This window comes from Passer domesticus, chromosome 2, assembly GCF_036417665.1.
Source record: "Passer domesticus isolate bPasDom1 chromosome 2, bPasDom1.hap1, whole genome shotgun sequence".
NCBI classification, from domain to species: domain Eukaryota; kingdom Metazoa; phylum Chordata; class Aves; order Passeriformes; family Passeridae; genus Passer; species Passer domesticus.
In genome coordinates this window covers 87,353,598-87,376,364 of record NC_087475.1, presented here as the reverse complement: position 1 = coordinate 87,376,364, position 22,767 = coordinate 87,353,598, and the positions used below count along the sequence as shown (strand labels likewise).

At 44.0% G+C, this 22,767-nt stretch overlaps 2 long non-coding RNA genes across 2 annotated transcripts; one reads left to right on the top strand and one right to left on the bottom strand.

The window, feature by feature from the left end:
- Positions 1 to 2,624: 2,624 nt before the first annotated feature.
- Positions 2,625 to 11,456, bottom strand: LOC135294487 (uncharacterized). The gene is made up of 2 exons (XR_010356582.1): positions 10,960 to 11,456; positions 2,625 to 10,792 (listed from the first exon to the last, which is right to left on the bottom strand). It is a non-coding gene; the product is annotated as an uncharacterized LOC135294487 (long non-coding RNA).
- On the top strand, positions 6,994 to 17,621 carry LOC135294486 (uncharacterized). Its single transcript, XR_010356581.1, has 2 exons — positions 6,994 to 9,126; positions 9,583 to 17,621. It is a non-coding gene; the product is annotated as an uncharacterized LOC135294486 (long non-coding RNA).
- Positions 17,622 to 22,767: the final 5,146 nt, after the last annotated feature.

Genomic DNA, 22,767 nt, shown 5'->3' with positions numbered 1-22,767 from the left:
GGAAGACCAAGGGACCTTGAATGCTACAAGAGGGCCACAATTTTAATGCTGTGAATGAAGTCTCTGTCAACCATCAGCAAAGAGCACTCTGACACCTCAGGGCTTTGCTGTCGTCAGTGTAAAATGAACAACTTCGTCAGACAGATAGTGTATATTTGTTCCTTTTCATTTCTTTTCTTCTCTTCTGAGTCCTCATGGAGATTTCATTAAAGCAATGTTAAACCAAGGATGTTAGTTTGCAAGGCTGAAATAAGGCATTTGCTGTAACCTTGGCTGCTGGGCTGAAAGACACTGTGAGCATATTGTCAGAGAAACACCGTATGGACTGTGGAAATTATGATTTTTCCTCTAAGAGCCTGTGGAAGCTGTTCTTTGTTTGCATGATGACTTCTGGAAAGTATGCATCTTTAATGAGCAGATCCCTGGTAATAAATCAGGTTGGGATCTCTATGTTTCACAGTGCCATGGGCAGCTTTTCTGCTGTATGACTGACGCTTAAGAAAAGGGAAAGATGCCTGTGGGTACATTCCCACTGACTCCTAACTGGAAGCTGAGGAGATTTAAGACCTGAGGGCATGAATGCATTTGGGCCATATTCAGGGCACACATTTTGGAAACTGAATATTCTTGACAGCCAGGGATGATTCAGACCAGACTATCTCTGTCTGCCAGCTGGGATGAAGTTAATACCTACCATGAACACCTGAAAAGACATTCATAGTGTATTTCCACAGGCTTGTATCCACCCCTGCTTGGAGCATCAGCTTGAACTGGCACCTCCTGAGGTTCCTTGCAGCCCAAATTCTCCTGTAATACTGAGAAAGGTGAGATCCTCAAGCTGAATTTCTCCCCTTCCCATAGTTGGATTTAGGCATGTCCTGAAGACACCAGAAAGGGTGTCATCCAGTATCAGCCTCATAGAGTGAGGCAGCAAACCTGCACAGGACCTTATTGCTGCTGGTGGCTACAGAAAGGCATAAGATGACAGCTCTCCACTCCACTCCCCCAAGGGAGTTTGGGTCCTGTACATCAGTGTTGTACAGACATGAAGGCAAATCCCTTCTGTGCTCTTCAGGCTGCTGAGTCCACGGATGTGGGCTCCTGAAGCATCAGAACACGTGTGGGACATCATCTGATGTTTCATTTAGGTTACCTTTATGATAAATCTTAGTCTAAATATCTTCAAAACAAGATGTAGTTATTTTGCAAAATATTCCTTCTGACATGTCTCATTTTCCTACAAAAAACACAAGTGTTTTACAGCTAAAGATACTCTGTAGGTCCACAAGTTCATTCCTGGTGATTAAAGAGCTCTTTATGTTGTCATCAAGAATTGCAAATGTGCTAATAATTTTTAAATTGAAGTTTTGTCTGAATTTCCCCTTGGCTTTCCAAAGGAGTAGAACACTGATGATACACTTTTGGTGAACTGTCCTGACAGGGAAAATGATGGTTAAACAAATAGGATTTCCCAGAATGACCTTTGCAGAGGAAAAAGTCCTTGTCCCACCACTTCATCAGCAGAGCTGCCTAGCAGAAAAAACCCAGCATACTCAGATCACTTGGAGCTTTGCAGCCTTGAGCAAAATGCCATATTTACAACCACTTTATTGTGAAACTCTGCAATAGAACTGTTTGATGCTCAGACATGTCATTGACCTGGCATTTATTACTTTGTAGTCAGTGGAAAGTAATGGATGGTTCTTAGCCAAGGGAACTGGCCGATGTGACAGGCAGCTGATAAATCTGAATTTTACTATTAGTTCAGAGATAACTCCTTTTATTACCCAAAAACCTCTGCTTCTTGACCCCTTGTCACCTAAGGAATGGGCTGTTGCTCAGTGACATTATCACAAATTAACCTTTAATTTGCTCAGATCTCACCAAGGCACAATGTGCCTAGATGCCACCAAGAGTCATGCAAAAATAATGGGAATGTCAGTAGGAGCATGTGTGCCCCAAGCCAGGCCACCCAACCTGGAACTGGAAGGGAATACTTGGAAATCATAGATTCAGAGAATGGTAGAATGGTTTGGGTTGGAAGGGACCATTGAGTTCTAATCCCCCTGCCATGGGGGGCTATCCATGAGATCAGGTTGACCAGGACCCCTCCAACCTGGCCTTGAACCCCTGGGGCAGACACAAGGTGGCTGGGCAATGTGTGCCAGTGCCTCACCACCCTCACACTAAAGAATTTCCTCTTAACATCTAATCTAAATCTCCCCTCTTTCGGTTTAAAACCATTCCCCCCTCTCCGGTCAATGTCTGGACATGTAAAATCACTCTCCATCTTTTATACATGTCCCCCTTAGGTACTGGAAGGTTCTAGAATGTATCCCTTGAGCCTTCTCTTCTCCAGGCTAAATAACCCCAACCCCCTCAGCCTGTCTTCACAGGACATGACTCCCGCGGCCCATCAAGCCCCAGTGTGCCACAGTTCATGTTTAAAGGTTTGCTCTTTTCATGCAGAGTAGGACACTTTGGTGACTTGTCATCTAAACCCCACTTGGCATCTTGACAATTGAGGTCACAAAGGCAAGGGCTGAAGATTGACAGAGGTTAACTTAGGTTGTCCTAATACAGTTCAAGGCACGCAAACGACACGAAACACCAAATCAGCTGAGTTGGAATGGGTTTGCAACATGAGCATTGCTTTATTACCCAGCTGATATAGCTGACACTGCCAGATATTGGGTGCACCAGCTTCTTTAAGGCTAAAGTGAGAGCAGCAAACTTTGAGAAAAAGTGTTTTGCATTTAATCAGTGTACAAATTAGACTACATCCTACCTGCAGGCACCTTTAGGGTAGAGGTGAAATTAATGAAGGAAAAAGGTGCTTATTTCCAAGAGATAGAAAGGGTACATGGAGAGGAAAGCTGAGATTGTGCTGGCAAGCTAGTTTAAAAATGCCTGTTGGACTGGTAGAGTAGCTGGTGTTGCATAAAGTAGCATGATTGTACAAGACAAATTTTCAGTAGAAATCTCAAGAATAAATCTTGCTTACTCATTACTTTATTTCTGACATAAAAAACTTCTTGTTTGCCAGAGAGCCGAGGGTGTGACGCCAGCACTTTCTTATCAAAGAGTTTTATTAACTAGTCAAAATATTCTGTATATCTCTGCACCTACAGTCTTTTCCCCTTCCCTCATGACTACCCAGGTATTTGCCTGACCTTTATTCTTCTCTTACATAAGTACTTTGCAAGCGTTTACAAACTCACTGATAGTAAAATATTATCTTGGCAAAGTGAGCACAGCAGTGATTTCACATTCTGCTTTTATCAGCTGACTTCAGTCTAGAAACTTCGCAGCCCAGGGTTAATCATATATCTCATGAACTTCATAATCTACAGTCCATGGGTCAGGAAAGTTCACAACCATTTTTATCAGTGTGGGTAAATGCAAAGTTCACTACTGGAAAAAAAAACCAAAAAACCAGCACTGAACTAGAGCATATACAATAAAACAAGTCTCCTGAAACAGGTTCCTTCAGGACTGCTTAGCTACAGAGGGGATGGAAAGGGTAGGAAGCATTTTCACACCAGCTCTTCTGATTTTACCCTGTGTCTAATGAGCCTGTAGGATTCATAGCCACAGGAATCACTCAAGGATAACTACTACATGGGTAAGACTAGCAGAATTCAATGTAGGGTAAGACTAGCAGAATTCAATGTAGGATTAGGCATTTTAAGGGGAATGAGAAATGACAGAACTACAAGATTTTACAGGGTAAAATGAAATTATACCAGAATGGTTTCAAAGTGAAAGATGAGAGATTTAGATTATATATCAGGAAAAAATTCTTTACTATAAGGGTGGTGAGGCACCAAACCTTTCTATGATTGTATGAAAGTGTGAGATCAGAGGGGTGCAGAAAAAAAAATGAGATGGCCAAAATTTCATAGGCACCATAGATGTTGATACACTTTGTGCACCAGTAGCAGCCTCTGTGCTGCAGGATCTGGGTAGGCTGTTCTGGCAATACACTCTGAGATCTTCAGAATAGCCAAAAGAGTGAGGAGGATCTTCACCTGTGGCTCTTGATTCATGCAGATTCCAGTAGTCTCCAAGATGTGAGATGTCATTGCTACCATGAAGGTGTTAATGACAAACCCCTAAACCCAATAATAGTATTGAGGGGGAAACCCCAGAGAGGATCTGTACTGTCTGCACTGATCTCCATAACAGCAGTGCACCACACATTTTCTTTGGGAGATGGGGCTGAATTCCCAGCCCTGCCACAAGTCTCATCTTGCCCATGGGCATCTCATTTGCTACCAAGGCCTCCAGACATTTTTCACACTACAAAAAATAACTCAGCTGCATTCTCACAAATGCAGGCTGTCTTACTAGACCAAGTGGTGCAGGGCACCTGCAAAGATGTGTAATCACCCCTGAGTAATTTTTCTTGAGGGCATTCAGGGAAGGAAAGCATGGTCCCACCTAAAGTTTCCCCGCTTTCAGCAAATTCCCACATATTTCAAAGGGAGGAAAAAGAAATCAAAAGGAGAGATTAATATTTGCTTAATGAATCTGCAGAAGTACATTTCTTTGTGGGAAACTTATTAAAAGTCCCTTCCTCATGGATATGTGGCTGGTAAGTAGGTACTTTGTCAAGTCTGAAAGGAAAAATAACCCAGATCGGAAGTCTAATCACATTAAAACCATATGTGCAGCATATGTCAGCAGTTACAGAGAGCTTTAGAAAAAACAACTATGAAACCTCGGCCTCTGACTTCAAAGGGGTTTGAAAAGAGGCAAAATGTTGATCACTAAATTTCTTCCCATTAGGGAAAAGTCATGAGGATTTCTGTGTGTGAGTTTGTGCATGTGCACATTTGTGTGTGCGTGTCCACGGTTGTGAATGGTTTTGTGACAGAAAACTAACTAGATGTTCCTACCATAACAAAAAATCCTCCCAGAGCTGGCTTCCTCCCTGGGACCCTACAGATCTCAACACACACTGAGTCAGTTTTTTCACAAGCCAGGGCTCTGTTTTAAAATCCAGTCCTGCCTCTGAAAAATGGCTTTATTCAACAACAGCACCATGGGGCTCTGTGTTTCCTGCCTCCCCTGGTTTCAATATGACATACACATTGTTTGCTCTCTTTCCATCAGCCATTGAGACCAAAGACTCATTGTGAGTTGGAGAAGTTAACACAGGCACTTTCCCTTTTCATCTACAATCATCTGTCAAAACACTTCAGCACATAGGTTGGTGGTAACACCCCCTTCATAACCTTGATTCTCTTCTTTATTGCTATGGAGTACCTTTCATGAGGGAATGCATGAGTCCCCAGCATAAACTGAAGTTGTTGCACTGGGTCCTGCAGAAACAGGGGTCAAATCCCTAAGCCAAATACCTGGAGACCTAAAGGCAGAGAGGGGGCAAACTCCTTAGCTTGTGGCTTAGCTGTCAGCACATGCCAGCTGTGCCTGCTCCCCAAACAGTCCTTGGTGATAAGGGTCAGGGTTAAGCCCCCCATCGAAGCCTGTGCATTGATAAAACAGATTTGCCACTTCTGAGGCTCCAAGCAGGAGAAGATGCTTGGAGAGATCCCAGCTTCCCCATCAGCTACATGCTTTCCCAGGGAGATGAAAAGCCCTGTTTCCAATAGGGTTTGGGGATAGCAGAGATGTGAGAGACTTGGAAAGGTGCCAGCACAGAGGTGTTAACAGCCCAGCAGGATGCATTTCTTTGGGGAAACTGGTTCTACCAGGGTGGTGCAATCCCCTTAGTTCACACACGGTTTCCTCCCACCTGCTCCCACCATGAGGCTCCACTGAGCCAGTTCCGTATGTCTGTGAACTGGAAAATAGCAATTAGAAGCTTCTATGAAAAAGAGCTGGTGGAGAAATCAGCGCAGGTACACGGAGTTTCTATGAAGCAGGCTGCCTGTGTATGTGTGGGGGTTTGGATTCTACATCACAGAGCTGTGGTAAAGGACACATTTGGGAGTCTCACCAGAGCAGACAGGATGGACAGGCAACAGAAACTTGCCTCCCAAGCAGTCCCACTGAGATACTTGGCTGACCCTGATCCTGACCCTGACCCTGACTCTGACTCTGCTGTTGCCCTGTGGAATAGAAGATGGATACAATTCAAGATAGGGTTCCTCAGTCCTCTGAACTGGCAAAGGGCTGCAAGGAAAGGCCATCTTCTTTCTCAGGGGACTGTGCCTGGAAAAGAGGTTCTGTCCTTTCTCATGTGGCAGTTCTTCAGCAAGGTCCATGCACCATTCTCTCCTCATTCGATGGCTGTCAAATATGAATCTCCCTGATGTCCCTGATAACTTCCCTCAATGCACACCTTTTAAATCCCTACACAGCACACACCACAAGAGAACCCCATTGGATCCTTCCTTCACTGGCCCCCAGCTTTGCTCCTCTCTCACACCGACCTCCAGCACACAGACCTAAAATACCATTAACTTCAGCCCAAAGTAAGGACTTAGTGATTTAGAATTTTCTCTGCTGCTGTTTTCAAGGCTCTTGGGAAAGCGCTCAAGTTGAGAAGCTCCATAGAAGTGTCCCTGACATGTACTACCACACCAAAAATATTTATAAATTCAAGCTGGTGGGAATCTGAAGTGCCAACTCATTCAGTAAACTACATGACATTTTGTTTAAAGATCCATTTTCTTGATCATCTGCAAACATTTACCTTACATTAGGAAAATGAAGGATATGTCAACTATCAAAAGCCACTGAAAAATAATTTAAAGAAAACTCTTGAGGCTCCTTATGACAAGAAAGACATTGAGGTGTTGAAGTGTGTACAGAGAAGGGCAAGAGAGCTGAGGAAGGGTCTGGAGCACAAGTCTGATGAGGAAAAGCTGAGGAAGTTGGAAGTGTTTAGCTTGGAGGAAAGGAGGCTCAAGGGAACCTTGCTGCTCTCTACAAGAGGGTGTAGTCAGGTGGGGGTCAGTCTTTTTTTCCAAGTTACAAGTGATAGGACAAGAGGAAATGCCCTTAAGTTGCACGGGAGGAGGTTTAGATTGGTTACTAGGAAAAAATTCTTCCCCAGAAGGGTTGCCAAGCACCAGAGGTGTTGATGGAATCACCATGTCTGGAGGTGTAGGTGTGGCACTTGGGGACATGGTTTAGTGGTGGGCTTGGCAGTGCTGGGTTAGTGGTTGAACTCAATGACCTTAGAGGGCTTTTCCAACCTAATCAATGACATGATTCTAGGGTTCAAGATCTTGGTGAAGCTTAAAAAATTAGTATCTTCTTTTCACATTTCTGTTTTTGTAAGGAAAAGCTGTTTTGTGGTAACCTGATTCATGAGCTCAACGCACTTGGGAGCTGAACACACTTCAGTTTTGGATGTGGTCTGAAAGATTGCAGAAAGAAATTCGAACCAGCCAAGGAAAATGAGTTAAGAACAATGGTTGTGACTCACATGGATTCTGGAAAATGATTTTGCTTGTTTAGCCTAGAGAAATAAGAGCAGATAACACCATACAGTCACTTCATGTACAGGACTGTGAGCAGAGGGAGAGGGGCTGTGCAGATTTAGCCGTGGTGGATCGAGCAAGGAAGGGGAGATTAAATTTAGCTGGCTATTAGGAACAATTTCCTGAGAGTGAAGACAATTAGGCAGTGGAACTGTTTTGCCTAGTGAGGTAATTACTGCACAAACACTAGATGGACACAAGCCAAGATTAGATAAGTATAGTGGAAAATGTAGTACAAGGTCTCTCCTGATGAGCCCAGAGGGGCTGGTTTTGCTGGCCGTGCGCCCGGCCAAGCAGTTGCAGCAAACTTTCCCTGAAGAGTTCTTGAGACAACAGGGGCTTTACTGGGACAGGGACTGCAGGACCAGAGCTGGCTTTCGTCAGGGCAGAGAGCAACAGAGAGCCATGCATCAACCCCACCTTCCATCAAAGCCCACAAAATGTCTGAGGAAGTTAAGAAATGAAAGTTGAAGCAAAAAAAAAAATTAAATAGTAACTTTTGTAAGGGAGCATGAGCCTTTGTTAGGCTTTGTAAAGCCCCTTTTTGTTTCATATGGGGCTTGGATGTTTCTGCACTTGTTGGTTCATGTTGGTTTTTTTCTCTTTTCACTGACACATGTCGAGTGTTTGCTGAGTCTGGAGCTGGGACAGCTTCCAGAGAAAGGAGGCAGATATTTGGAAGAGTCACAGGGCTGAGAGCAGAACACTTAAAATTCTGGACTCCTTTAATATCTCTCAGAAGGAGGAAGAAGCTGAGTCCTTTCCAAAATATATTTTCCTCAGCTATGACAATATAGGGTAACTCCTTCCCCTGTAATCAGGGTGAGAAGATGGGAGCAAGACCCTGTCCCACCGGCAGACGAGGCCTCATCTCAGTACCATGGCTGAAGTCTAGAAGCAAAGGCAACGTGGGGAAAGGAGCAAGCAAGTCATTTTGGGTTGAAAGTAGAAGCACAGAGTGATGCTCTTGGGGTACCCATGGAATCCATCTGGATACCACACCAGGGTAATCTAACCCTGGGGCTAAACTCATTCTCACATGTCCCTAAGAAGTCCCAGGAGGGCAACAGGCACTCCTCCCCTTCAATAGCTACTCTCTTACATGAACATTCCTGGATCATACCCTGATATAATCCAGTTAGAGGTTATCCCAGCTCAAAAACTGGCTCTGTAAGACAGAGGAGAGCATGAATGAATAGGACAGCCACCCATACACCCAAAAAAATGGAAGCAGAGCAATGCTCAGTGTCAGCCCTGGGTTTTATCTGCCAGCTCTTTATTTAATGCAGTAAGTTGTCAGGTATTTCACACTGGAAATTAGGCCACTTAATCAAAATGTGTTGTCCAGAGATGCTTAATAACAGCATATTTGCCCACTATATTGGTAATAACCCCCTTGATTTATTTACCTGTCTTATTAAATAGATGTAACCTTTCTTTTAGGGGAGAGAGGCAGCTATTGCCCACCACCATTACTTTTCTGTTTAGGGAAATTCCTCCTGAGTGGAAAAAGCCAGAGCTGAGCAAACGGTATAAAGGATGCTGAGTGGGCCAGAAGTCAGGGAACCCTGCATCATCGTGCCTTCATCTCCTGTACAGTACCATCCCAAGATTTGCACATGGGTATTATTCAACCCCTAGTTTGGAGCTGCAACTGGGCAACGTTCAGGTTAGAATCTTAAGATCATTTAGTAAGTAAAAGACCTCCAAGACAATCAAGTTCAACCATTAACCAGCACTGCCAAGCCCACCACTAAACCCTGTCCCCAACTACCACATCTACATGCATTGGAACACTTTCAGGGATGGTGACTCCCCCACTTCTCTGGGTAACCTGTTCCAATGCCTGACGACATCTTAGGGAGGAAATTTTTCCTAATATCCAATGTAAACTGGCCCAGTAGAACTTGAAGCCACTTCTTCTGCTCCTGTCACTTGTTACTTGGGAGAAGACACCAATCCCCACCTGGTACATCCTTCCTTCAGGGAGGTGAAGTTTACAGAAATCTAATTTCCCTACCCCTCAGCAGGGCTGGTTACTGCAGCAACAGCATGTTGACCATGTCTAATTCCAGAAGATGCTCTTTCCCACAGTCCTGACGCTCTATTACCTTCTACTTTCAAGCTCAGACAATGAAGAAGAACTCCTGTCATTGCCTACGGTGCAATCACACCAAAGTGCCTGGGATGTCAAATTGTTCCTCCAAGCAGAATCGAGCACTATTTAGGGCAGTTAGCACTAAGCATCTAATGTGCAGTGCTGCCCTGAGAAAGCAATCCAGCTTCATCTCTGCTGTCTCTTCTGCTCCTAAGTAAGGCCTCTTCAGACATTTCAGGGATATTTTTACTGTGATCACAAATTCCTTTCCTGGCTAGTAGCCCCTTTTGACCTTCTTTATGTGGATGTTTCCCACTCCAGTGTGTTAGTCCCACATGCTTCAGGGGCTTCATTCATTCATTTTGTCTGTGCTGGCTTTTTGCTGATGTGCATCTCTTGAAACCGATGATGTTACTCCTCTTTAAAGTATTCAAACAAGTAAGGTTTATGTGACTCCTATGAAGTAAAATCAGGTTGAAAAGCCCAGGATAACTGGAGCTCAGCTCAAAACCCCTCGAAATCCACACTGAACCTCATTTTCACGCCCTGGTACCTCCTTCCTGTGACTCTGCCACTCCCAGTGTGGGGTGCCCAGGAGAGGGGCTGCATGAAAGGTGAAAGGTCCAAGGGACCTCTCCAGTCACCCCCTTTCCATGCATCCTTCATTTCTCCCATGCCCCATCTCACCACACAGCTCATCATCCCACAAGGAAGAAAGGGACCTGCAGGACCTGAGATTGTTCTTTAATCATTACCTTACTAACTTTTATTTCACTCTATGACACCCATAATTTAAGTCTAGACCTAATAAACCCCTCTGGAACATGGTGATGCCACGGCCAGGCACAGTGAAGGTAAAAATGGGAAGCAAAGTTCATGAGTGCTTGAAACCATTGCAAAATGTCCTGAAAATGCTTATATAAGAAAGTAAGAACTGCCTGTTCATTGTGGCCATCGTTCGTCACCAGTGTCTCAGCTCTTGCCAATTTACAGCCCAGGGAGACCAGATCAGGCGGGTTCAGGCAATTCATTATGTGAACTTTACCTAAGCAAATACAGGCTGGGATGAATAATTAACAGGAAGCTGTAATACTGAGCTGTCCTAGGAAAGGTGGGAAGCAGCAGAGAGAATGATGAGAGAATGTCAGTCTTGTAAAAAAACAACATTTTTTCTGACCTTCACTCTAAGCCTGGGCTAGACCTGTTCTGCTCTTTTCTGATCCAAGCAAAAGCTCTCCTGCAAGGATATAATATGGGGAGAGACAGAAGGGGTGTTTTTTGAGAAGAGCATTGCAGGACATCCAGTGTGGTCAGCATGTAGCCAGGTTTCCTCTGTTCAAAGAGGCACAAAAAAGAGATGAAAAGATTCTCAAAACTGAATTGGGCACCCAAGTTCACATTTACCAGCGCTGGTGGGGATGAATGCCTTCTTCATTCCTCTAGAGAGCTTTTTCCCTGAGCTGAAGTTCCTGTTAAGGTACAGCCAGGAGGTACCTGCTGAAGTCAGCTCTGAAAGGCTGTTAACATGAGAAAAATGCTCTCTGCTTGAGCCAAAACCACCAAGCTGAATATTTTCCTATTCTGTTCATTGTGTCTTTGCTCAGGTAACTCAGAGCCATGGTTGTTTCCCCAGCAGTAGGAAAGGAGTCTGTTTACCAATTCAGAGCAGCCTGGGCAGACCTGGTGAGGTCCTTGCTATGGTCTGGAGAGCCCCAAAACTTCTGCAGGTGTTCATGACAGGAGACTGCTGTAGTTGAAGGAGATACCTACCCACCCAGCAGAGCAGTTTAGCTCTAAATACTGCTCAGATGGACAGGACTTTGAGCAATCTGATCTACTGGAATCAGTCTCCGGCAATGGCAGGGGTTTCGGAACTAAATGATCATGAAGCTCCCTTCCAACTCAGGCCATTCTATGATTCTATGATTCTATAGTACTATGATTCTCTGGTTCTATGACACAAGAGCTCACAAATTGACCTACTGTCACTCAAACCATCCAAAGGTGAACATGTTTCCCATCTTTGGCTTCAAGGCCTGTGTCCCAGGACCTGAGAACAGGCAGGCTTTGACTTATTATCTGTAAATTTCCTGACAGTGGACTTGATCCCCTCATCCATGTCATCAATAAAAACTTTGAGCAGAACAGGCTCCAGCACAGAGCCCTGAGGGACACCCCTGGTGACTGGCCAGCAGCTGGATGCAGCACTCTTCACCAGCACTCTCTGGGCCTGGCCATCCAGCCAGTTCCTAACCCAACAAAGAGTGCCCTATCCAAGTTGTGGGCTGCCAGCTTTTCCAGGAGTGTGCTGTGGGAGACAGTATCAAAGGCCTTGCTGGAGTCTAAATAGACACCATCCACAGACTTTCCTGCATCCAGTAGCCAGGTCACCTGGTTATAGAGGGAGACCAGGCTGGTCAAACACGACCTACCCCTCCTAAACCCCTGCTGGCTGGGTCCGATACCCTGGCCACCCTCTAAGTGCTGTGTGATGACACCCAATATAAACTGTTCCATTGCCTTACCTGGTACTCAGGTCAGGCTACCTGGCCTACCAGGATCCTCCTTCCCACCCTTCTTGTGAATGGGTGCCACATTGGCCAGCTTCCAGTCATCTGGAACCTCACCAGTGAGCCAGGACTGCTGGTAAATGATGGAGAGTGGCTTTGCAGGCTCATCTGCCAGCTCCCTCATCACCCTGGGATAGATCCCATCTGGTCCCATAGATTATGAACATCCAAGCTGCTCAGCAGATCTCTGACTGTCTCTTCCTGGATAACAGGGGGACCATTCTGCTCCCTAGTACATCAACCAACCCAGGAGGACAGCTGTCCTGAGGACAACCTGTTTTTCTGTTGAAACTTGATGCAAAGAAGGTGTTAAGTACCTCTGCCTTTTCCTCATCTTTACTTACTAAATTCCCTCCCACATCTAATAGAGAATGGAGGTTGTCCTTGCCCTTGTTTTTGCCATTAATGTATTTATAAATATATTTTTATTGTCCTTACAGAAATGGTCAGAGTTCTAACTGGGCATTTTCCTCTCTAATTTTTTTCCTACATGACCTAGCAACTCCCTTAAACATTTCCTGATATACCTGACCCTCCTTCCAAAGGTGATACATCCTCTTTTTCATCCCTAGTTTCTTCAAAAGCTTCTTGCCCATCCAGGCCAGTGGTTTTCTTCAACAGCTTGTCATTCAGCACATAGGGACAGTCTGTTCCCTGTTCCTGTGCCTTCAAGATTTCTGTTTTGAAGCACACCCATCCTTCCTGGACTCCTTTGTTTTTAAGGGCTGCTTCCCAAGGTATTCTCCAAATTAGTCTCTTGAATAGGCCAAAGTCTGCCCTCTAGAAGTCCAATAGGGAAATTTTATTCATGCCCCTCCTTGTTTCACCAAATAGTGAAAACTTTATGATTTCATGTCTTGACAGTGAAAAGTAAAAAGCAATCAAAATACAGGAAGCAAGTGAGAACTCTATACTTTCTTTGCAATATTTTGCCAAAGAGGCATATTTAACCTATTAACCTCCTTACTTCAGACAGACACTATGGGCTGGGAACACTACACCTGCTGTAGCATTTGGTGGTGCATGTTTTCAGCTCGGGTACCTGAGTCTGTTTCACCACCCAAAAAAGGTAGCTTTCATTTTGGAATGGAAGGGACCAGCCATGACTCTTCTCAGGTTTAAGAACCTAAAATTTGCAAATATTTTGTATAAAGAAAAGCAAGATCCTGGTGTAAGAATTTTCCAGTGTTTGCCTTAACTCTTCTACACATGTGGAGCTATGCAGATTTGCGAAGGGTTTTGATCTTGTTTTACTCAGAGTCTGGGTGATGCAGCCAGAAGTAATAAAATCACAACTGCTTGTGTTCTCCCTCTTTTCCTCCCTCCCTGCCTTCATCCATCTACCTCTGTATCTACCTATCACTTGTGCTGTTCTGGCAGTAACTGAATCCTTTCCCATAAATTCAGTGGCAATGGAGAGGTTCCCACTGAGTGTCCTGGAGTTATTGGAAGGATTGATAGGATTAAAATACCTCCTATGGTCATGTTCAAAGCTTTTTCCTTAATTGTGTTCATTTCTTGATAGGTTTTTTCCCCTAAAATCAGCCTACAGGGTACATTCATGTTTTACAGATAATATGTATCCATTCTTCAATTCAAACAGATTCCAGGAGGATTTTTTCTAAGATCCTGAAGAAAACTCCTTGCTGCTGGTCAGATGAAACTGTGTCAGGTGGGAAGTCCCCCCACTCTTGTGTTTGAGGACCTCCCACTTCTCTCTTTGATCCTGTTCCCTGGGGAATTTCCACTGCTCTTCCTATTTCCTTCTGGTCTGAATTTCTCAAATTTCAGTTTGGCAAACTAAACCCCTTAACAAGAGAAAGAGCTTGCTGGGATTGGTATCAGTTTACACAGAGGTGCCAGGGTGAAAAACACACAATGTTTGAGTATTGGAAACAACAAGGACTGGTGTATAAGAGCGGTCAGGGCAGGGTCTAGTAAGGAAAGATGAACATCAGTTTGTTTTTCTTTTTCTTACTGAGAAATAGCACTTGAAGGAATCAGTGAGAGGTGATGTGACCTAAAATGTGTGTGCAGAGAGTTGCATCAAACTTGGAAATAGAGCTGAGGAGGGTCTGAGATGCCCAAGTCTGGTAGAGATGGGCTCTGGCCAGGCTCTGTTGGTAACCAGCGCTTGGCTCTGGAGCTTTGTTTTAGAGTGGGATCCAGTTCTCCCTTGGGGCTGCAAGAAGGGATGGGAACCAACAGAGAGAGACCTTCTGACAGCTGCCCTCCTATTCCAGCTAATTTCTCCTCTATTGCCATTCCTTTGGCACTGCAGCTCTTCGCATTTCAGATCTTACTAAATATGAGCAAAGGGGCGAGAAGGCAGAGGAGAACAATGGTGGGAATGGTGTCAGTATTGGGATGCAGTAGGGAGGGAAGAATCTTGAACAGCTAAAGCTCTTTTTTTCTTCTAGTTCTAGACTTGACAGGACCATCCAGATTGAATCAGATATAACCCCTCTCCACCTGGGCTTTTCTTCATGCATATCCCCAAAACGCCAAAAAACACAACTGACTTGCCTCCAGGGTGCCAGGGATTTGGTACGGATATGCTTTGTTTCTGCTTTTTTCTCTGGGATGGGATGAAGGAAATTCAGTAAGAACATGAAGCACAGGAGGAGGGTAAAAAGAGAAGAGAACAGTGAGTGTTAGAGGAGATGCAAGGAATTCTTTGCAAACGGCAGAATTTTGTGGTTGTAAAAGCAAAATATCTTTGTTTGCATTGGCCGTGAAAACAAAATATGTGTGACTGTTTGTCATTTATTCTTGATTTGGTGTCCAGTGGCAGCTCTTGCTCTATGAAAAGCTGGGAGCAGTGTTCCTTCTCCTGGTATGTGAAGATGAACGTGGTTGAGGGCCAGGCCAAGGAATTTGGTTCCTCTGCCAGGCCCTGAAGCAGACTGGCTGCCTCAGACACACAGCACGACAGCGAACATCCCTGTGCCTCAAAATGTTTAACCATCCAGGGCCCACTGGCTCCAAAGGGAGTGAGAAGAGGGAAGGGGCAGTTGCCTCTGCCAGTTTGGAAAATATTGAGTAGTGGATTAAAGAAAGCATTTTCCTGAGTGAATTGGATCCTTTTATGATGAGGATTCATAGCACCTTTGGACTAAAATCTTAACCAGCATATATTCTGACTATGGGCATCCTTAAATTTCAAAGACACTCTCTCCACTCTCTTTACAAAGGTCAGAGCCTAGGCTCAAACACATCAGATACCTAATTCTCTTAGGCTCACCCATCATTTCCTAGACCCCAGCCAGGCTTTCCTGGCCACATCCTAGTACTCCAAAGCTGAAGGGTTCTGACAGGGATTCTGATAGATGTTGTATTGTACTTTATATATGTATTGATGTGTCATCTTTTGTCATGTTAACGCTTGCAAAGGTCTTGAAACCCTTAGAAATAAAAAGGATTTGGGGATCAGGCAATCGCACACATTGCACATATCAGTTTGCTGAGCAGGGAATGGAGTTAAGCACACATTTAAGGGAATTCTAGGCTTTAATGCATTCTGAAGGCACCCCAGGTTGCTGTTTTTATGCTGTTCTGCTATAACAGCATCTGCTGGGATATTGTTCTCTGAATTAGTCAGGCCAAAATTTAGGAGATCCCCATATCTGCAGAGTACTACAGGAAGGTATTTTTGTTTTGGTTTCTGTTTCAATTCCTCAGTCTTTATACAAGTTGTTAAAAAGGGCTGCAAGCTTCAGGCTGCCTACCTTCCTCTCTTGCTAAAGGCATCACTGTTATTTCAGGTAAAGCTTTCCTTCTATACTCTCTTGTTTTATTCCACGTCAGCAGCTGGGTTAATTTTGAAGGGTTTCATCTGCATGGGGGTGAAAGCACACAGCCATGCAGCCAGGTTGATTTCTGAGCATGGCAAGACAAAGCAATCTCTTCTTTCTGTATGCCTTCCTTGGATTTATTGTCAGCATCAGCCAGGCTCCTGGTTCCAGCTGCAAGTTTTTATTATTCCAAGAATAATAATTTGGCTAACAGAGACCTCTCCCTGCAGACAGAGGGAAGGATCAACCCAAATTGATATTGCAGATGGAAGTTTGCTTGGAACGGTGAACAATACCAAAGAGAAAGCAAAGGTGTTTGAACAGAAGCACCTACCTTTTTTCCCCTGGTTGGCCTTTCTCCTCTCTCTCTCTCTCCTCCCTCCACAACTTGAAAAAAAAAAAAAAAAAAGAAACATAAGCGCAGAACTATGTAACTGGAAGAAAAGCAGCATAAAGACGGGCTATCTGGTTTCCTAAAGTGCAGATTCAAATCCAGTGGCTTATAGCATATTTGGTTCAGGTCCTTTGGAAGAAATGCAGAAGACACACAAAGGAGGCACCTACAGCATCCATTTACCCACCCACTCATGGGTTGTTGTGAGTCCTGAAATGGGTAATTGGCTCCTCACTTATTGAGCTGAAGCACCAGAAAAGGGGGCCTGAAAATGGCCCTTTTGCCCCAATTTCTCACCCATCAGATGGGATTCATCACCAGCAGAGAAGTGGGCACAGGAGATAGGAAGGGCACCAGTTACTTTGGCAGTCAGGCAATATGGGAGATGAGAACTGTCCTGGAAATGGAAACATTACTTGGTCTTGTTTGTCTTTCTCTAAATACTTGGTTTTACTGATGAGATTAATTCCCTTTGGGTGAGGTTAGCATTAATCCAGAGCAGCAGTGCTTCCCTCCACAGGGCACAGCCAGACTTCTGCCATTGTCCTGGGGACAGAATATATGTCCAAAGCACAATGCCTGTCAGCCCCAAACAGGCTGCTCTGCTAACAAAACCACCCAAAACTTCACTTTTCCAAGAGCAGTCTATAGTGTTGAAGTCCCCAGTGCTCAGTCCTGGTTATGGTTGCTAATATGAACTCTACACTTCACCCACAGGCCCCAGTTTTCTCCACAAGGCATCCAGATGCATTCCTAAGCTCCACACACTCCACTTTTCCACAGTCACAACTGCACGACTCAGTGCTGCGCAGCAGTTTTCCTTTCCAAAGCGTTTTGCAAACATGAGCTGAGTAAGGCTTGCCAGCAGACCCATTCCTTGCCAATTGTATTGAAGGGGCCTCTGAGGAGAGCTGCTGCAGCTCAGCCCAGAGGTGCAATTTCATTTTCAATTGTATAAGCATTTGGGGGGAGGTTGAGAGGCGAAGAAAGTTGTTGTTCAGTTGCCACTGAGATTTTATGCTTATTTCATTGCTGTGTCTACTTACTCAGGAATGCAACAACATCCTAGTCACTGATAACAAGCTCACCTCAGAACATGAGACTTCTGAGCCTTGAGGGAAGACAATAAAGGTGATAGTTAATGTCTCTTCAGAGTTAAAATCTGTGACTACAAGAAAGATGCTGCTTCTAAAACTATATGCCATTTTCCTTGTCCCACTTCTATCCCTATGGCTGGAGGGAATTAGAGCAGAGGCTGCAGTTTGCAGATCAAAAACTCTGGCTGCAATAAATTTAAACAAAAAGCAAGTTCTGGTCTCTCAGTCTTTTCATGCCATCGGCTTCTCCTCTCATATTACACCACCTGGAGCCCCTCTTCATGCTGCAGTTGGGGGTGGCACCACACAAACAGGGGTGATGTACTGGGAACAGCACAACATGAGGAGAGCATCTCCATTACAAGCCTTCACAGTTATTCCATTGAATCACAGAACTATTTGGGTTGGAAGGGACCTTCAAGCTCATCTAGTTGCCAGCAGGAACACCTTCAACTACAGCAGAGCTCCATCCAAGTTGGCCTTAAACACTTCCGGAGATGGGGCAGCCACAGCTTCTCTGAGAAACCTGTGCCAGTGCCTCACCACTCTCACAGGGAAGAATTTCTTTCTAATATCTAATCTAAACGTGTTCTGTGTGAGGTTAAAGTCTTTCCACCTCATCAGAAGTCCCTCTCCAGCTCTCTTGTACCACTTTTAGGTACTGGAAGGGCCTCTAAAGTATTCCCACAGCCATCTCTTCTCCAGGCTAAACAACTCCAACTTGCTCAGTCTGACTCCCTGGGAGAGGTGCTCCATCCCTCTGAACGTCTTCATGGCATCCTTTGGACTTGCTCCCGCAGGTCCATGTCCTTCTTATACTGGGGGGCCCACAGCAGGATGCAAGACTCCAGAGCAGAGTACAGGAGGGAAATCATCTCCCTCAACCTGCTGTCCACACTTCTTTTGATGCTGCCCAGGATACAGCTAATTTTAGTCTTCTAACTACTAGTGAATTTCCAAGCTGTAATATGCTGAACTTGTATAAAGCTTGTCCCCATGGTTTTATATAAAAATTTTAGAAAATTAAAAATTTGAATTAGTTCTAGGAGTTCTGAGATGGAGATAGGACTGTTAAATACTCAAATCCCAGGGAAAGAAATTCTTGGACTTTAGACCAATTACTTTGCACCTCTGCAAAGAGCTGGAATTTTCCAAGCCTTGGAATTTGTATATCAACATCTGTCTTACTAGGAAACAGGCACCCAGATGCCCAAAAAGTTCTTTGAAACTTTCTACTTCTGATGTTAAGCTTTATCACTTTTAACATATTTTGAAAGAAAACGGAGGTGTCACTGAAGTCCCTTCCTGTGGAATGCATGAACCTTCCTCTACTCACCATTCCAGACATCACACATTACTATCAAGTGCTGAGCTACCAGAGCTCTGAATATGGGAATCCAAATGGTCAGGATGCCATTAAGGCCTTCAGTTCTCTCCAGCATCTGTTGGGTTGGCTCACTTTTAGCATCTGTGAACTGCAGCTCATGAAAATGGAAGTGTCTGTTTAAAACACTGACACAAGATATAAATCCATCTAGAAGAAAAACTCAGTTTCATCAGAGAAGACTTGGCCTGGGGAAGAGCTAGTCTAAGCAAACCATGGTCTCGTCTGTACCATCTTGCAGTCCAAGCCAAAAAAACCATCTGTACCTTGGCTTTGCAGGACATGGCTCTAGCACAAGTCACTTCAAGTTATAAGCAGAAAAGAACACTCAAGAAAATCACCAGAAGAGAAAATCGTATGTTGGCATCTCCCCAGCCTGACCATGGTTTTACTGATTGTTACATCCTATAGAGTCGCTTTGGCATTTTGATAAATGTAATTGATTTTCCTAAATGCAGACTCCAAGCAATGTGTCTTTGAGAACAGTCTATCAGTTTCTCTCATAACTATTGACAAACATTGCAGTATTGACTGTTACTGTAAGAGGCTGTGAGTCAGGAGTGGAAGTGCCTTAGAAGAAATGCTCTGCTATAGTCAGTCCCATATTTGTGAACTTCATAATGAGTGAAATTTTATTGCTTTAATGATGCAGCAGGTAAATTCAATGATCATGGTAGATCCTTTCAGCTCTGGGATCTCCAAATCATTGGAACTTTGGCTGTGGTTGGTTAAGAAAAAATATTAGCTACAGATGGTTTCATCCTTCGTTATCCAATTTCAGCTTTGGTTAGTCCTGGGGCAGGAATATTTTAGCTGTTAAGGAGGGAATGGGGATTTTGGATCAATATACCCATTTGCATTAGCAGTTCACAAAAGAAAACTAATTCTAATCACAGAAAGATCACAGCTGATCTACATTCACACCACTCACTTTTGATGTACTTCTCTTGAGAAACACTAGTTGCACATTGATTTTTCTACACTGAATGGGATGAAACATGCTCTGCTTGTCACATTTCAACTCCTTCCTCCATAAAGTGTTTTCAGGTGGGCTTCAGTTGTTCAGAAATGCCATCAGGGATCACTGGTCTTTGTGTTTGCTGTGCACATTGAACCCTATAGTCTGGGATCCCAAGGAGTATCTGCCTGCGAGGATGCCAGTTTGGACTAGCAGGAAATTCCCAGTGAAATTCTTTGGGAATTCATAAAATCATGGAATAGTTTGACAGAAAACAAACCCTGAAGACCACCTAGCTCCAACTCCCTACCACATGCAGGGACACCTTTCACTAGCACAGGTTTCTCAGAGCCCCATCCAGCCTGGACTTGAATGTTTCCATGGATATGGGAATTGCCCTGAACTTATTCATTTGCACCACACAAAAGGATACCAAAGACCACCATTCTGGCCTCACCAAATATGGTTTTGCAATGGTTTAAATGAAAAATCTAGAAGTAATGCAATGGTAATTTGGGTTTGGTTGTTTCTGGGAGAATTCTACAATGAACTACTAAAAATTTTTATTGAGTGTCCATTTTTAATCTAAACTCTTGATGTTTTGGGATGATAATGGAAGAAGGTTGATTTAAGTTGATGACATAATTCTTTGAGGCAACTGACCTCCCTGTTGCTCCTTGGTGAGGCACATAAATGTCTCTGTGGGCATGTGAGGGTGCTCCACAACCTGAGGAGGTTTGGTCTGCACAGTCAGCAGGGCTGCAAAGGCATTCAGCTGCCTCTAAAACCCAGCACCTTTGTTTGGTTAGCTGCATCTGGACTACACTGATGGGTTTGCTCAGAGGCTGAGCTAGTGCAAATGAAAACAACAACAGCTTTTTGAGGTGGTATCGGGTGTCTGACACATTTGTGTGGTGCTGGGTGACATGATACAAGACCTGTTCACTCATGTAACCAAGGGAGTGGCAGCTGTAGGACAGCCCAGCCAGCATCTCACATAGCACTGGATGGCTGTACCTGGGCAGCAACTGCATTTCTGTTCCCTGCTTTGGGAGCTCAGATGTTCATCTCACATGAAAACACCTAATGCCAAATGTGGGTACCTTGATTTCAAACTCAATCAAATAATTTTATAGCCTTTATGTTCAGTGTGTTCTCTACCTCAAGATATTTTAATAAACATTTTGCCATATATCTTTAAAAATCAGAGAAGAGAGGTTGCTCCTGTGCTAGGATACAGATGCTTAGTGTCTCCATATTTAGGTGATGGATGGCAATGATCCAAAAATGTCACATCAAATATTACCAAATAAAATGTAACATATTTGTTTAAGCAAAAAAACTTAACAAACAAAACAAATCAAATCAAATAAAAACAGTTGTATCATCTGCTAAAGCAATTCACTTCAACATATCTGAATAGTGTATGTAAGAAGAGGAAAAGTCAGATTTTTAAGTCAAAACTATCTAAACTTAATTTGTTGAAGGCAAGATATGAAGGTGGCATTGATACCCATGCCAATAAGTCCTGCAAAGGATTGTGAGGCTTTCACATATACCACAGAGGCATAACCAGGTATTGTATCCATAAATTGTTACAGGAAGAATTTTGCAATTCAATCTGACTGATGACCCAAACACATGGAAACAGTCGTGGAGGTTGGAGAATGGCTGGAGACACCACATGGCTTCTGAGATGGGCACCTGGAGCTCCCTCTCACCCCAGAGCAGTGAGCACCACAGCTGAGCGATGCATCCACAGTTGCCAAACCAGACACACTGGAAACACAGGTAATTCGGATATCATACTTATTTCTGGGGTTGTTTGCTTGTTTATTTGTTTGCTTGCTTTTCCCAGATGAGTAATATTGCTTCTGTGAGCAAAAAGTGTAAGGATTTCTGCGAACAACAGGAAACTCATGCCTGACAGGATCATCACAGCAATATTTACTGCAGCCTGCAGTGATCTCTGCCTGGCTGTGATTTGCTGTTTTGCACCAAAACAAGTTGCAGGGAAGAGAAAATATAAATTTTACCAATATGGTGTCTGAAACAAGGTCGCAGCTCATGAAGCAGTTGTGAAGGTGAAAGTTGGAAACATAGAGGAGGAAAACAGAAATGAGCAAAAGAACATGCTGGGCCATATGGAAGGAGTTGGACAGGTAAGAAGTTGAAGTAGTTGATGTGGGGTGCATAGTCTGGTCACTGGTGGCATTTGGGTCCCTCATGAATTTACAGGGTCACCAGCTGGTTACACACTGAAACAGATGGACCACATGATTATCTGGAAAAGGCACAACAGAGTCACTGCTGGATGTGAAAGTCTATAGCGATGCTGAAGGGCAGCAGCAATCATGAATTACTTATTGAAAAGATGATGAATGCATTAAAGCCCAAGGGAAAGACGGGTGACACTGGAGTTAAATTTGATCCTGCAAAGTTAAAAGGCAAGTCTTTGAGAGAGATAGAGGAGGTAATGCTTGGGGAGCACTTCAGGCCATTACTGCTGAACGATAAAGAATTCTCAGTAGAGACCAGATGGGAAATATTTAAGGAAGCAATAGAGGACACAGTAGGGAACTTATTGGGAGGCCTAAGCAAACAAGGAGGAGCTGGACAAACATCAAAACAAAAGCATTAGAGGGAAAATGCAAACAGAGCCAAGGATTATGGGAGAGTGGAAACAAAAGCACATAACAAAGCAGAGGAAAATTTCCAAATGCAAGTAAACCCCTTTAGGTTATAGAGAAGCGCCAGGAAAAAAAGGTGTGAAATTGAGATGGAAGAAGATTGTGTTCAATGGGAACAACAGTGTGCCTGTGCTAAGAGCACCAAGAGGAATCCTCATGCCTGGGAGAAAAGTAAGAGAGAAGGTGGAGTCATGGAAAGAGCAATTGGCTGAACACTCTTATCACCATCCCTGGAGGGATTTAAAAGATGTGTAGATGTGGCTTTTAGGGATATGGTTTAGTGGTGAGCTTGGCAGTGTCAGGTGAGGATGGCCTCAATCACCTT